At 41.3% G+C, this 16,225-nt stretch overlaps 1 long non-coding RNA gene across 1 annotated transcript in view; it reads left to right on the top strand.

The window, feature by feature from the left end:
• LOC143481771 (uncharacterized) overlaps positions 1-16,225 on the top strand; it is an 89,265-nt gene that overhangs the window by 59,114 nt on the left and 13,926 nt on the right. The window lies entirely within an intron of this gene.

The following is a 16,225-nucleotide window of genomic DNA, read 5'->3' as shown; positions in this document are numbered from 1 at the left end:
CAAAGGGGAAACCTGAATAAATTAAATACGAATGAGGGAGGAGTCACATATTACATACGAGACTCCAATATTTTATAATTAATTACATCTGAGGACACACGATTCTGTGTTGGTCACCCATACTGTCACATAACAGCCAGCCCTTCAAATATCACACTGCTTATGATATTCTTCAATAGTATAAATCACTTTACTAGTCACACTCATCTGTTCCACTAAGGTATTCCATACCCTTAAAACTAACATTATATTCTACTTAAAACCATTTATAAAACTTGCATTTTCCTCACCAGTTACATACGTTGATAAAAACAGATACTCACCCAGAAGTTCTAAATATAGAACGAGAGTTCCGTTCTGACACCGTGAGGTTTTACCATCCTCAATCAATTCAGGTGCATTATCCGGCTTTTTGCTTTATCGAAATAATATTAATTTATGGACTCCTCAAGATCCAAAGGTTAATATCAATACCTAGCTAGCAAGACTCGAACTTGCGTAGGTCTCGTTCCTCTCGTCAAAAGAACGGATCGGCCGCCACACCACGGAATAAACCTTAAATAAAAACTTGTTAGTTTTCATTATTACACAAAAACTTGTTAGCTTTCATTTTGCCGGTAGGGACTCGAACCCTAAAATCACCTTTATGGGACTCAAACCCATTTTCCATAGTATACTTATACTTTTACCTTTTCAGACAAGACTGGATTTAATTTAGAATCATCCAAGTACTGTCAGTTCACCACAATTTAGTTACAATTCAAATTTTGCAGATTTGTTTTAACAGGTTCTGCTTTACCACTATTGTTGTGCCGGCACGGTCAAACTGTCAGTCATTAGATGAAAAGAAAAAAGTTTCAAATTATTTTGCAATCACGTCGGGGCTCACCAAAATGTTGCGCTTAACCTTCTTACCTTAGCGCAGCGTGTTCGTTGATTGCAAAAGAAAACATTACCAGTCTTGTCTTTAGCCTTTTATTAAAAAAATACACATAGGCCTATTAATTAATTTAATACAGAGATCTCTGGAGAGCTCACATTACCTAATCATGTCACCCCATGTGCAGCTCTGAAGCTGTCTGCTCTTTTCACCATTATATATGCTTTCCTTCCTAAACATAGGAACTGCACATTCCATAATTCAACCTACAGCTGTCTCTATTCTGGAAGCGAGGTCTTACTACCTGGCCTTACCACATAAGGTCACAGTGAGCCTTCTCTTACACATCCCATTTTTAGCCTACTGCAAACGCATAGAGTATTGGAAGGCACACAAGCGCTTACACCGTCATTCTTACTAACAAACAACTTGATCAATAATATAATGTAAGCAAAACATATAGTGATTAATATTAGAGATTTGATTAATACTTTGACTTCTCAAAATATATATGAATTATGATAAGCTGTTGATTCATTACTGTAATGTAAACAAACTATGAAGGGATGAAGATGAAAACCACAACACGTTAGCCGCCGAGGCATTAACGGTGAAAGGAGACGAGGAACACCGCCACAGCCCAAAACGCTGCTAATTGGGGACTCAGTCATCAGAGATGTATGGAGCAACAGTATTAAGGCCTTTTGCTTTCCTCGTGTTACTGTCTGTGAAGTGATACCCATGATTCCACACATATTGCATGACCATCCAGCTACGGAAAGACTGATTGTACATGTCGGCTCTAGCGATGTTTACAAACAACAGTCTGAGATTCTGAAACAGGATTTTAACCATCTGCTCGACATTCTGGAGTTTTCCCGGTGTGAAGTGTTCATTTCTGGACCGATACCAACTGCACGTCGAGGCAGTGGTCACTTTACCAGACTGCTGGCTCTAAACAGCTGGCTCACTACAGCCTGTGCACATCGGAAGATAAACTTCATTGACAATTTCAAAATCTTTTGGAGGCGTCCTGAGCTTTTTAAACCTGATCAGCTTCACCCTAACAGGGCTGGGACTCAAATGCTTGTGGATAATCTGATGTATGGAATCACTCACATGCGGAACCTGCACCCAACCGCCAGCAGTAATGTCAGTCACAGGAGCCCACCATCTCCTGTCAGAGAATCTGTCCACAGTCTCAGAGGTAAACTCCAGGAGATTGAAGAGGTTCCGCAACACTACAATCTACAGTCTTGTAGGAACTCACCTACTTCTCTTGCACACTCAGTGATTTCTCAGGTCTGACACACTGGAACCCATGCTCCTAGTCAGTGCTACATTCCAGTTCTTTTAAATAGCCGGTGGCATGGCTCTCAGAATCGAAATAAAAATGTGATCAGAAGAAAACACAAGGGCACAAAACATTGTAACAAACAAAATTTGATCCCAGTGAAATGCACAAGTGATGTAAGTGATGCTGATCAAACACACCAAGTCTTCAAAGTCTCCTTACTAAATGTCCGCTCACTCACAAACAAGTCTTTTGTAATAGCTAAATTAATTGAAGATTACTGTCTGGACTTTCTTTTTCTAACAGAGACTTGGCTTGATAGCAATGGAGCAATAGTGCTAAATGAGGCTTCGCCTCCCGACTTTAACTACTTTAATGTCTCCAGAGTAAATAAGAGAGGTGGTGGTGTTGCATGTTTTTACCATAAAGCATTCCGTTGTAAGCAGATCTTATTGGGGGAACATCCTACATTTGAATATCTGGCAGTACATCTCAACAGTACTTATTCAGTTCTTTTGGTTGTTGTCTATCATCCTCCCAGACTACATGCAGATTTTCTTGAGGATTTTGAGGAAATGCTTTCAAGGATTTTGGTTGATTTTGATTGTTTTAATTGCTGGGGATTTTAATATTCATATGGATATATCCACAAATCCAATCACTTCAGAGTTCATGAGGATGCTTAACTCTTTTGATCTCATACAGCATGTATCAGGCCCAACTCATAAGCATGGCCACATTTTAGATTTGATCATTTCTAAACGTATAGAGGTTAATAATACTGAAATTACTGATGTTGCAATCTCTGACCATTTTGGTGTATTTTTCAATATGTCATTATCTACTAGAACACTCAGTGAAAAGCGTACAATAACCAAGCGTTATCTCAGTGCTGGCAGTGCCGTGGCCTTCACAGACATGATACAGTCCCTCCCTCCCCTCTCAGAAAATGGGAATGAGCTAGTTGAAACATTCACACACAGAGTTAGGAACTGTATTGATGCTGTGGCACCAAAGGTAACTAAAATAATCTCTGGTAAAATTAAGATGCCCTGGAGAAACACTCCATCTATTGTAAAATTTAGGCAAGATTGTAGGCAGGCTGAGAGATGTTGGCGAAAGTCAAAATTGCAAGTACATTTTGATATTTATAAAACAACATTGCAGAATTACAACAGTGAAGTGAAATCAGCAAGGAAAAACTATTTCTCTACCTTAATAAATTCATCCAATAATAACTCAGCTGTCTTGTTCAGAAGCATAGATCTGCTAGTAAACCCCACCTCCTGTAGCTTCCCTGAGACTGTTTCAGTTGAAAAATGTGAGGAGTTTGCTATATTTTTTAAGGACAAGATTACTAGTATAAGGCAGAACATAGCAACAAGCACTAATAGACCATCAACCCTTACATCAGTTACTCAGCCTAACTTTAATATGTCTTATTTCCAAGAAGTTGACATGGTAACACTACTTGATGTGATCTCATCACTAAAATCCTCTACTTGTGAACTGGACCCTTTACCAGCAAGCTTTTTCAAGCAGGTTCTGAGCTCATTAGCAAATGAAGTTCTAACGATTGTTAATCAGTCTCTGAAATTGGGTGAATTCCCTAAAATTTTTAAAACTGCAATGGTTAAACCACTATTAAAGAACAGAAATCTTGATCCCACAATTCTTAATAATTATTGACCTATATCTAACCTTTCCTTTCTTAGCAAAATAATTGAAAAAGTAGTGTCAATCCAGTTGAATGACTATGTCAAAGTAAATCAAATAAATGACACTTTTCAATCTGGTTTCAGAGCTCTCCACAGCACTGAAACAGCCCTAGTTAAGGTAGTAAATGACTTGAGATTGAATAAGGATGGAGGCAAACTCTCAGTCCTTTTTCTGCTAGATTTAAGCGCCGCTTTTGACACCGTTGATCATGAAATACTTCTTGATCGACTACAGAGCTGGGTAGGCCTTAGTGGCTTAGTCTTAGACTGGTTTAGATCATACCTAACTGGGCGTGATTACTATGTAGCATTAGGTACCTCTTCCTCCACACGTCAAAAAATAACTTGTGGCGTCCCCCAAGGATCAATTCTTGGGCCCTTACTATTCAACCTATATATGCTTCCGTTACCACACATCATTAAAAAACATGGTATTAGTTATCATCAATATGCAGATGACACTCAACTGTATATCTCGCTAGAACCTAAAGCCCTAAAATCAATTTGCTCACTGTTTGACTGCATAGATGATATACAGACATGGATATACAGACATGGATATACAGACATGGACAGAACCTGGGCGTCACCTTTGATAATGAGCTCAACTTCAAATCACACATCATGACTACATGCAAGACAGCTTACTTTCACCTTCGAAACATCACTAAGGTACGAGATATGCTCTCTCCTGCTGACAGTGAAAAACTTGTCCATGCATTTATCACATCAAGGCTAGATTATTGTAATGCTGTTCTATCTGCTCTTCCAAAGAGCTCTATTTCGCACCTACAGAGAGTTCAGAACGCGGCTGCAAGGGTTCTGACCCGCAGGAGAAAGAGAGATCATATTACACCTGCACTCCACTCACTGCACTGGTTACCTGTCAGCTTTAGAATAGATTTTAAGGTTCTAGTGATGGTTTTTAAATGTATTCATGGTCTTGCCCCTCTTTACCTCAGTGAAATGATGGTTAGATATGTTCCAGTCAGGTCTCTCAGGTCTTCAAACAGTAATCTACTGGTGATTCCTAAAAGCCGATTAAAGATTGGCGAGGGTGCTTTTAGCCACTATGGCCCAAAGCTCTGGAATTCTCTTCCTGAAGAGCTCAGAGGCATTTCATCCTTGCATAGTTTTAAGAACAGTCTCAAAACATTCCTGTTTAGATCCGCTTTTAGTTAAGAAATTCTCAATCTTATTTACTTTATTACATTGTTGTCTATTATTTTTAAATCCAATTATCTAAATAGTTTTATCTTATTTACTTTACTTCTTATTATCTTATTTACTTTACCTTTTTACTTTTTATGTTATTTTTATATTTTTATCTTTAATTTCTTTTAACATTTTCCTTTTGTCTTTTTGTCTTATCTCCTTTTAATGTTTATTTTATTTATACTGTAAAGCACTTTGAGTTGCATGTATGTATGAAAGGTGCCATACAAATAAAGATTATTATTATTATTATTATTATTATAGGTATTGACTGCTTCAAAGAAGCTCCCCATGACTGTTGAGGCCCGGTTGTTGGTGGCAACATTAAGGTACACAATTAGACGACTAAAGCCGTCAATGCCACCATGTACTACTATTCGCCATCTGTAATTTAAGAAATTGAAAATCACAACATATTCAGAAATAAAACTACTTACTAGTAGGCATTAGTTTTTTTTTCAATCTAAAAAACCGTACTATATGGTTTACACATATGGCGCATTTCCACTAGGGCCTGCTTGGCGCGGTATGGTTCGATACGGATCGCAACGGAACGGTACGGTCGCGTTGTGTTTCCATTACAATGGTGGACCACCACAATGTGGGTGGAGTCGCTGTTGGCGCGCGGGTTGTAGTGTCGTGACATCATTTGTATGCGACCACAACACCGGTCGATGCCCCTTAACACATACCATTATTGTATCTTATTTATCTTTATCTTCATTATTGTATGTGGTTGCTCTAATTATTGGTAATAATTTGGTATTACTCAAACAGGCTGAACACACCCTGCATAAAAAGCATCAGTCATACAATCAAATGAAATCAAACTTTATTATGAAATATAGATATTTAAAGTACAAAATATGTAAATAATATAGTTATAGTAAAAAAAAAGTGCAAAAAGCAAATTACCTAAAAATAACGTATAGCTTTATATGAAATAAATATTTATAGTACTACAAGCAACATTTTGTGTGCTTTTACTGGCGTCTGTCTCGCATGGTGTTCACAAGTTCGCCAAGCACCCCGAGGAAAGCCCGGTTGAAGGAAACATTTTCCGCCAACTCCGCTCGCCTCGTCAGTGGAAGGGGAATCTTGAACGTAAAAAATAACAAATATTAAACACAAGCATTCCCGTGAAAGCAACAACAATATAGCGTAACTGCACAAAATGTGTAGCACGTCATCGCTGCTCATGCTTTGTTTATGGCTACAGCTAACTAGCAACTAGCAAGGCTAAGAGCTAGCTATTGTACAGTAGTGACTGTGGTGGTAACATTAACTACAAACACAGCTCTAAATTCTTGCGTTTACAATAGATGCGTTCATATTACGTTCATATTACATCTTTTACGAGCCTAGTAAAACTGTGAAATCACAATACACTCACCATTCTCCATGGCCTCCAGCACCAACATTGCCGTGTCCAGCACGTTTTCTCTTCCCTTACTGGCTGGCCAGTGACCGTATATGGCATCCATTTGCTGGAACCATTTCCAGTCTTTGCGGTTTGCTCCGCTGCGTCCGTTATGGTCCTTCACCGCCCAGTAATGGCTTTTTTTTTTTGGCCCACCTCCACCCCCCCATCTTTGGAGGACAACTTTGTTTTTATGTACAGATTAAATGGCAATTATAACAATTCTGTATAATATATAGTATAGTGATAACTATATAATATAGTGATAACAATATGCAAAGTGATATTGGGGTTAGGTGGACCAAGAAAAGAGGGGGAGAGAAAGAATAAAAAGGGAAAAGACAAAGAGGCAGGAAAAGAAAGAAGAAGAGAAAAAAAAATAAATTAAAAAAATAAAAATAATAATGATAATAATAAAATAAAACACGCAACCAGCTCAAATGACCACTGCAAAGAAGAACAGAAAGTAAACCAAATACATATAGTACAAATGAGTGCGATGTATGGGTGTGTGTGAGTGTGTGTGTTTATGTGCAACCTAAAAGTGCAACATAGGATAGATGTATGGAATGTACTTACCAGCCAGGGTGGATAGCTGCGACAACATTCCCCCAGAGGCCAGAGGCGGGCAGAGAAAGACCCGGGAATCCCACCCGCCCACGGCCCCCCAAGGAGCGGTGGAGTACCAGAGCCGCCCTTCCCAGAAACCCTCACATGCCCGCCCCCACAGGCGGGAGAGAGAGACCCCGGACAGCGCCCCACCAGTCAAGGAGCGCAGATCCGGGGGAACCAGAGGGAACAGAGCCCCCCCCCAGGATGCCCCCCGTCATGGGCCAGCGGCAAAGCCACGGCGCCACTCGCCCGGAATGCCACCCACCACCCGGCAGGGCCCACCTCCCGCCGAGGGGCACCCGGCCGCCCCGAACCCCAACCGCCCAGGAGAGCAGGCCAACCGCCCCCCCCCCCCCCCCCCCCCCCCCCCCCCCCTGCCGGGGAGCCAAGCCAGACCCCGGAACCCCAAGGCGCCCCCCCTCTGGAGTGGTGCAGTGATCTCAGGGGAGCATCCGGGAGTGAACCGGGCACGACCAGCCCCGTCCCAGAACCAGCTGTCCTCACCCATACACTCAAACTCAGATTTGCATTCGCCCCTATACACCCCTACCATACACACACCCTCCCCCATACACATATACATACACTCAAATTCACCCTCACACGTAGACCTTTGCACATATACACCTACATGCATGTTCACCCCAACATAAATTCCTTCACACATTCGACCACACCCATAGACACTCCTGTGCACATATATACACCTCCAAATTTACCCACACATGCCCATATATCCCCTCCCTCCAACACATACTCATTCGTCCACTTATTCAAAAAGAAACAAGGACACACACTTATCCAAACTAGCACGCCCTCCGCGGCGGGGGCAAATGGCTTGACCAGCAAGGACTGGTAGTAGTCCTAGGAAGCCACCAGCCCAGTCCCGCGCCAGCGATCCACCCCCGCCCCGGCAGGGAGCAGGAAGCGGGTGAAGGAAGGCCTTCCCACCCCTCCACCCCCAGTGCTGTGTTGTGTGTAGGTGTTGGTGTATATGCATGTGTGGTAGTATGTGATACTATGGTGCAGTTAAAATTGAGGGGACAGGTGCTAGGACAAACGTGGGCAAGGCACCGGGCCACTGGTCAGTGTATGTCCACACCGTCCCCTCAAAGGCCCTCAATGTCTAAAGTGCAATAAAAACTGAGGTACAGACAGTGGTGAGGAGACGGGTGAACCATGGCAGCAGGCCCACCTCGTCAACCTCTGAGTACATGCCTGCCCCCGGAATCCTAAATGTACAAGGACTGTATGTGTGTGTGTGTGTGCGTGTGTGTGTGTGTGTGTGGGGGGGGGTGGGTGGGAATGCTTAGGTCTAGAGGAAAGTGTCCTCTGGAAGAGGAGAGCCAGCTTGCTAGCTGGCTCATTGAGCACCGAGCCTCGCTGCCCCCCCAGCTCAAGGCAGGGAGCGGCTGACCCGGGGAGACCAGGGTGGCAACCCTCCCCATCACTACATCCAAGCTCAGATCCACACCACCTCCACCACAGAGAGCAGCCGGTCCGGACATCCACATACATCTAGACACACAGTAATGGCTTTTAAGTTTTTTAGCTTGGACCGGCACTGCTGAACGGACCGCTGGTAGCCATGAGTGGCCATTAGCGCGGAAACCTCGATAAAACCTTTACATTTCTAGTGGCCCCGTCCAGTTCGCCCTGGATTTTTTGATCGCTGATTATTAACCCTCCTATTATGTGCATCCTTGTCAAACAGCCGTACTGTTTAGGGTCACTTTAACAGAAAGGTTTGTACCTCGGCGTTTGACCAGGGAACAGACTTCGCTCCTTGGGTTTTAAAAATGGCTGAGGAGTCGATAGCGGAGGCGTCGCTCTCCTGTGACGCAACCTGTGACGACACTCCCTGGCCAATCAGTGTCATGCTGTTCTTCCACGTCACAGAACTGTACCGCTTTGGAACGGTTAGAACCTCGAGCGAGTAGGTACGAAAAAAGTACCTGAAGGTACCGGCAAACTGGGACCTGGTACTAATGGAAACACTCACAAACCGTCGCGAATCGAACCGTATCGCGCCAAGCAGACCCTAGTGGAAATGCGCCAATACAAACTGGAAAATTTGGGGACACTAAACAAATTTAAATGATGTGGAGGTGCCAACATCTAATATTTTTTATTTAGAATAGAACAAAAATCACAGATCAAAAGTTTAAACTGAGAATTTATCATTTCAAGGGGAAAATATGTTGTTTCAAAATTTCATGGTATCAACAAATCCCAAAAAGTTGGGACAAGGCCATTTTTACCACTGTGTGGCATCCCCCCTTCTTACAACACTCAACAGACATCTGGGGACAGAGGAGACTAGTTTCTCAAGTTTAGAAATAGGAATGCTCTCCCATTCATGTCTAATACAGGCCTCTAACTGTTCAATCGTCTTGGGCCTTCTTTGTCGCACCTTCTGCAAATGTTCTCTACAAGTGAAAGATCTGGACTGCAGGCTGGCCATTTCAGTACCCCTTTCCTTCTCCTACGTAGCCATGATGTGATTGCTGCAGAATGTGGTCTGGCATTATCTTGTTGAAAAATGCAGGGTCTTCCCTGAAAGACACGACGTCTAGATGGGAGCATATGTTGTTCCAGACCCTGAACATAGTTCTCTGTATTAATGGTGCCTTTCCAGACATGCAAGCTGCCACAAGCACTCATGCAACCCCATACCATCAGTGATGCAGGCTTCAGAACGGAGCTTTGATAACAACTTGGGTTATCCTTGTCCTCTCTGGTCCGGATGACATGGCGTCCTAGTGTTCCATAAAGAGAGTCAAAACGTGACTCATCTGACCACAGAACAGTTTTCCATTTTGCCACACTCCATTTTAAAAGACCCTTGGCCTAGTGCAAACATCTGAGCTTGTTGAGCTTGCTTAGAAATGACTTCCTCTTTGCACTGTAGAGTTTCAGCTGGTCACGGCGGATGGCACGGTGGATTGTGTTCACTGACAATGCTTTCTGGAAGTATTTCTGAGCCCATTCTGTTATTTCCTTGACATTGGCGCCTGTTTGAGGTGCAGTGACGTTTAAGGGCCTGGAGATCACGAGCATCCAGAAGAGTTTTACAGCCTTGACCCTTACGCACAGCGATTGTTCCAGTATAAACTAAGGTTGGCTAGGTGCAGTCCTAGTGATTTACAAAGACATTTTTTAAATCAAAACTTTCAGGAGCATTTGAGAATTACAACCAGAAGTAATGAAACTAAACTGTCTATATTGCCTCACTAAGAACAAATATGGGCAGCACTGGAATAAATAAAACCATACATGCAAATTGATTGTATGATTTTACACTGTATGAGTTGTATTTATAAACAGTTCATATAAGCACATCTTACCGGATAAGCTTATGGTTGCCATCTATATGCCACAAACTGTTGGGAGCAGGCACAGAATACCTTCTGCGGCGCACTGTACGCAACTGAAGAGCACGTATTTCAACTCCTGCTGGATCTTCACGGCGCATAGATTCTTGAACGCGATGTCCTTAATAAAAGTAAATTTACTGATTTTAGTTAATGTTTACTTTTCATATAAATTAAGAATACTTCTAAAGCTCATTATATGAATGTCTATTGCACCAACCAAAAATGGCCTTCATCTAGAGATGACACTGATATAATACCAGGTACTTGTTGTAGGTTGATATAAGTAGAAAATGTTGAAGTGGGAAATTAATAAACTATATAAAATCACACCTGAAATTGCAGTAAATTAGATAATTAACAGTTTATGAGTTTTCAAAGAAAACATATTAAAAACTATGTCTGTATGCATTGTACAAAAAATAAATAAAAAGTGGTATTATGGCAACTCCATCTTCCTCATTAGTCTATGAGGAAGCTGAAACTACTATGATTCCATACATTGTCCCATTACCACTAATGGATTTTACGTCATAGATAACCTATTTACACTTGTACAATCAAATAATTATTTGATTATTATCAAATCATTTTGATTATTTATCATTATTATTTTAATGCCTGCAAAGAACCACTCACTTTGTATCCGAATGCCTCGAGCGTTCAGATGGCCAACCATCATTTTATATCCTGTATTTGGATGACAACTGAGGATCTCACGTACTGTTGCATCCAGCTCTTCATTATTAATATTAGTGATTAGTGTGTGGTCGAATGACAAAAAATACTTCATTAAGAATTTATTCTTATTATGCAAGAACTTTGCACTTCTTCAAACACTTTTGAAAACTTTGCATGGACACGTACCTCAGACCATGTTCTGCCATTAGCCGGTACACTGTTCTTTCACCAACTCCAAAAAGAACTGCAATTTCCCGGACAGACAAACCTGCTCATAAATAACTTTCAAGGGCTTCCGCGGGCAGTATGTGAGAAGGGCGTCCTAGCTGGGTGCCATCTGAGTTTTGCAATAAAAGAACCACCTCCTCCAAAATTCTGAACACTGCAGGATTGACCTCTGTATCAGCAGATGCCGCTAAATGGAACAAACGGTCCGCCAAAACCTCGACACGAAACAATAAATAATCCGGACTTGCATTTTCAACCAGATCAGCTAAGAGTCTAAGATCTCTGGCTACCTGTTGCCTGTAAGCAGCCAGTACTGTTCGGTCTTGTTCTTAGTTACTGCAGATTGAACAAGACATAAACAATCGATCTATAGCATCTGATATCGATCAACCAATAGGATTATAAAGACACCGTAACATCATTGATTGACAGCTTCTTCATTAGCATACAAGGACAAAGAAATACAGAAATAAATAAAAACGGACAAGGAAATACAGAAATAAATAAATACAGAAATAAATACGGACAAGGAAATACAGAAATAAATAAATAGAGAAATAAATACGGACCAGGAAATACATCAATAAATAAATAGAGAAATTAATATAAATGACAAAATAAATAAATATTATATAAGGTTTTATTCATTGATATTTTAATTTCGAGGTGTATTTATACATTTTTATATTTATATTCAATATTCTTTGCTAATTCGAATTCATTTATTCATTTCCTGACTTATTTATTTATTTTTCGATTTGGCAGACTCGGTCCTCCATGTCCCAGATCTCAGCTTTAGAACATGATAGGAAGATTATATTGCCACAGCCATCTATGTCTGAGTCCCCCTGACTCACTGTGTGAATGTGGTGAAGTTTGCAGAAACTCACAATTTTGGCTGAAAAAACTGCATCCCAATTCCAATCTATTTGACTGATAGAAAATTGGAATTGGAAGTGGGATCCCATTCAAATAAATTGGAATTGGGATGTTTTGTACTTACCAGTCCCACTTCCAATTTATTTGAATGGGATCCCACTTCCAATCTATTTCCATGTGTCAAATAGATTGGAATTGGGATGATTCATGATTACCATCCCTCTTCCAATACACAGATACACACACATACACACTCACTCACACGCACACACACACAAACACTCATACACACGCACACACATACAGACTCACACACACACAAACACACATACAGACTCATACACACACACGCTCACACAAACACACACTCATACACACAGACATTCATACACACTCACACACACATACACACTCACACACACACAAACTCACTCACACACACACACATACACACTCTCTCACACACACACAAACACACACACACACGTCTGAGTCCCCCTGACTCACTGTGTGAATGTGTTGAAGTTTGCACAGTCATAATTTGGCTGAAAAAACTGCATCCTGAATGGGATCCCACTTCCAATCTATTTCCATCTGTCAAATAGATTGGAATTGGGATGCCATTCAAATACATTGACTTTTAAGTTTTTTTTCTATATATCACTGAAACACTTCAAAAACCATTTATTCATGTATAAGGACAGAATAAACAGCTTTTGTTCAAGTAACATAAAACAGGAAGATGATAAATCCTGCACCTAACATCCGGAGTCATGCAACAGGCTTGGCTAGGATGTATTAACCAACCAACAACCATGATCTAATAATACCTACACAATACTACTAAGAAGACAAGATAGATTTCACACACCCTATGCACACACTAGTTGCTTGAACAGAACACAGCAGCAGCTACAATCTGATACTGGCTCGACAAGGATCCAGAAGCACAGCGCACTATGTTCATGGTCCATTGCCTCAACTGCCAAGTACTCAGACCACCAAACAAACCTGGACTGACCTTCAAAACAAAGTGACATGGACACACACAATACCTTGCAAGCTTTTCCTTGGGGTCATCAGGAAGGCACCTCCCTTCGTTGGTGTTTCGATGAATTGAGCCCCCAACACCTCCAGAATGCTCATCAGTGGAGTCTGGTGTCCCAGACCCACCCCCCTCCAAGCTCACAATGTAGCCCATCACAAAATTACCAACAACCCTGCTACTCGACGGCTATCGGAAAAGCCAAGTGACAATCCTACCCATATCTCAACATCACACCCACCAAACAATTTATCTCTTCAAGTACTATCCTTACCCCACCTACCCTCAGCCCTTCTTAGCCACACCCACTGACTAGATCTCTCAGCTACCTCTGACAACTCCTTTACCACTGCTCTCATCACAAAGCCTCTAATTCCAAACTCAGCCAGTAGTCTTGTGGCAGACTTCGCCACGAAACCCCTAGCCCCTACCTCTACAGGTCTAATATATGCTTGCCAGCCCCGCTCTCTTACCTCAGCCACCAAATCTGCATACTTCAACCTTTTCCTTTCATATGCTGCATCAACTTCGTCCTTAAATGGAACAGTTAGCTCTATGAAATACACTATCTGCTTACTTTCAGAGTACAACACAACATCTGGCCTCAAGTTTGTGACAACAATACACTCTGGAACCTGCAATATACAGCCTACATCAACCAACAGTTTCCAATCTCTCTTCCAATCTCTTCAAAGCATGATCATGAGGGTGAAAGAAATGAAAAACACAAGTTCTTTGGTCACAAATTTTATTTTAAAATATACACTAATTATATAATAATTTTTGACACTCCTCTGACGTCTACTCTTCTGGTGTGTCTTCATCATCAGTCATGACTTCAATCTCCCGCTCCGCCATATCAAAAAAAGTTGTGGTTGTGGTGTTGAATTACTTATTAATTCATTACTTTTAAATATAAAGGATAGCTATATAAAGCTCACTCTGATTAGCTCCTCCGTCTCCCTTATTGTTTCGTCTGCTGCCTCTAGGGCATCTAACAGGTTGTTTATCCCTTGTAGAAGATCAAACAACCATCTCCCTCTGACTCGGATGGTATACACCTCGGATCTTGGTTGAAACATCCTGCATAAGGTTTAAACATTCAGAATTATACACTGAATATTTTCAGTTACATGCTATTAAAAATTAGACAATTAAAACATACCTCCTTACCTGTCTGCTCAGTGCACTAAATGCAAATGTAAATGATGTAGTGAGGCCTTTTATAGGCAGCCGCAGGTTTACAATAACAAATTCTTAAATAAAAAAAGACATTCTTTAAAAAAATTTTATCCCATGGAAAAATACAATCACAAGGGCCTCATTAGCATGAAAAATTATGTAATGGTTTAGGTAATTGATATATTGCAAATTATCATGGTTTTAAATTTGAAAATCTGATTACATAAAAATATGAAAATAAGGTATTAGGTAGCAAACATTCAAGTGTCACTAAGATTTACACCTATTACTAATTAAAACAACATCTAGCTAGCTAGCTAGCCATTCAAAGAGAGTGTCAAATGATCGATAGCTAGCTAGACGTTCAAAGAGGGTCAAACAGGGTCAAACACTAGCTAGCTTGTGCACCTTTGGCGAGCACGGCATGCACCAGAAGGGCCCTGGGTCAACGTCATGTCTCTACTTCAGATATATTGCCCCTGGAAAAGCGTAAATGTTTGTTAAATTAGCAGTTCTGTTAGAGTTCCCTTATTTAAGTTTGCCATGCTAGTTCTTACTATTCATTTTATTTGTTTGAAATGTAAAACATAAATTTTTTTGGAATTTTGTTAATTTCCTGTTCAGGTGTTCATAGTTAGTTGTCTTGTGTTGCACTTACTGTTCAGGTTCCTTGTCCATTGGTGTTTCTCCCTTTCGCTAGTTCATGTTTGTTAGGTTAGCATTTGCTGTTTCCCTGTTTAATGAATCCTAATTTGTGTCAAACGCCAACGCTTCGAGCTACGGACTTCACGCTCGGGATCCTGTATCGGGCCATCACAGAGACGACCTCGACCGATTTTGGGACCCCTACGTCATTCGGGTGGTGTTCAGGCCAGGCACATGGGTGTTTGACCTTTAGGCCTACACAGCAATACGTTGATGGATGCCATGCCCAAACCGTGTGACCTAGGGGTCTGTACTTCGGTTTGCTTCATCAGTGGGGTGTCCACATAAAGCATGTTTAACAGCGTGCGGCTAGGTCCAGCCGTTTGGCCCCACTGGCACCACATGTCTGGAATTTCCAAAATGGCAGCCTCCATAGTCTGCCATATGCTTGCCATGTGCTTCCAATGTGTTTTAATAGGCCTCGGGTTAGGGTTGGGTTTGAAGCTTCTGAAGCATGTAGAGTCAAAAAATTTCATATTTTGGTTGTGTGAGGGCACAGAAATAACATATTAGAAGCACATGCAGCTGCGTGCAGTACATTCAAATAAATTGGAATTGGGATGTTTTGTACTTACCAATCCCACTTCCAATTTATTTGAATGATGTCCCACTTCCAATCTATTTTCATGTGTCAAATAGATTGGAAGTGGGATGATTTGCAATTACTGTCCCTCTTCCAATACACACACACACACACATACACACTCACTCACACACACACTCATACACACACACATATACACACTCACACACACACTCATACACACATACACACTCACTCACACACACTCACACACACACGTCTGAGTCCCCCTGACTCACTGTGTGAGTTTGATTAAGTTTGCACAAAGTCATAATTTGGCTGAAAAAAACTGCATCCCAATTCCAATCTATTTGACAGGTGGAAATAAATTGGAATTGGGATGCCATTCAAATAGATTGGAATTGGGATGTTGTGTACTTACCAGTCCCACTTCCAATTCATTTGAATG

Source organism: Brachyhypopomus gauderio, chromosome 18, assembly GCF_052324685.1.
Source record: "Brachyhypopomus gauderio isolate BG-103 chromosome 18, BGAUD_0.2, whole genome shotgun sequence".
NCBI lineage: Eukaryota > Metazoa > Chordata > Actinopteri > Gymnotiformes > Hypopomidae > Brachyhypopomus > Brachyhypopomus gauderio.
The sequence above is the reverse complement of the archived record's forward strand: the minus strand, read 5'-3'. Positions and strand labels throughout refer to the sequence as shown.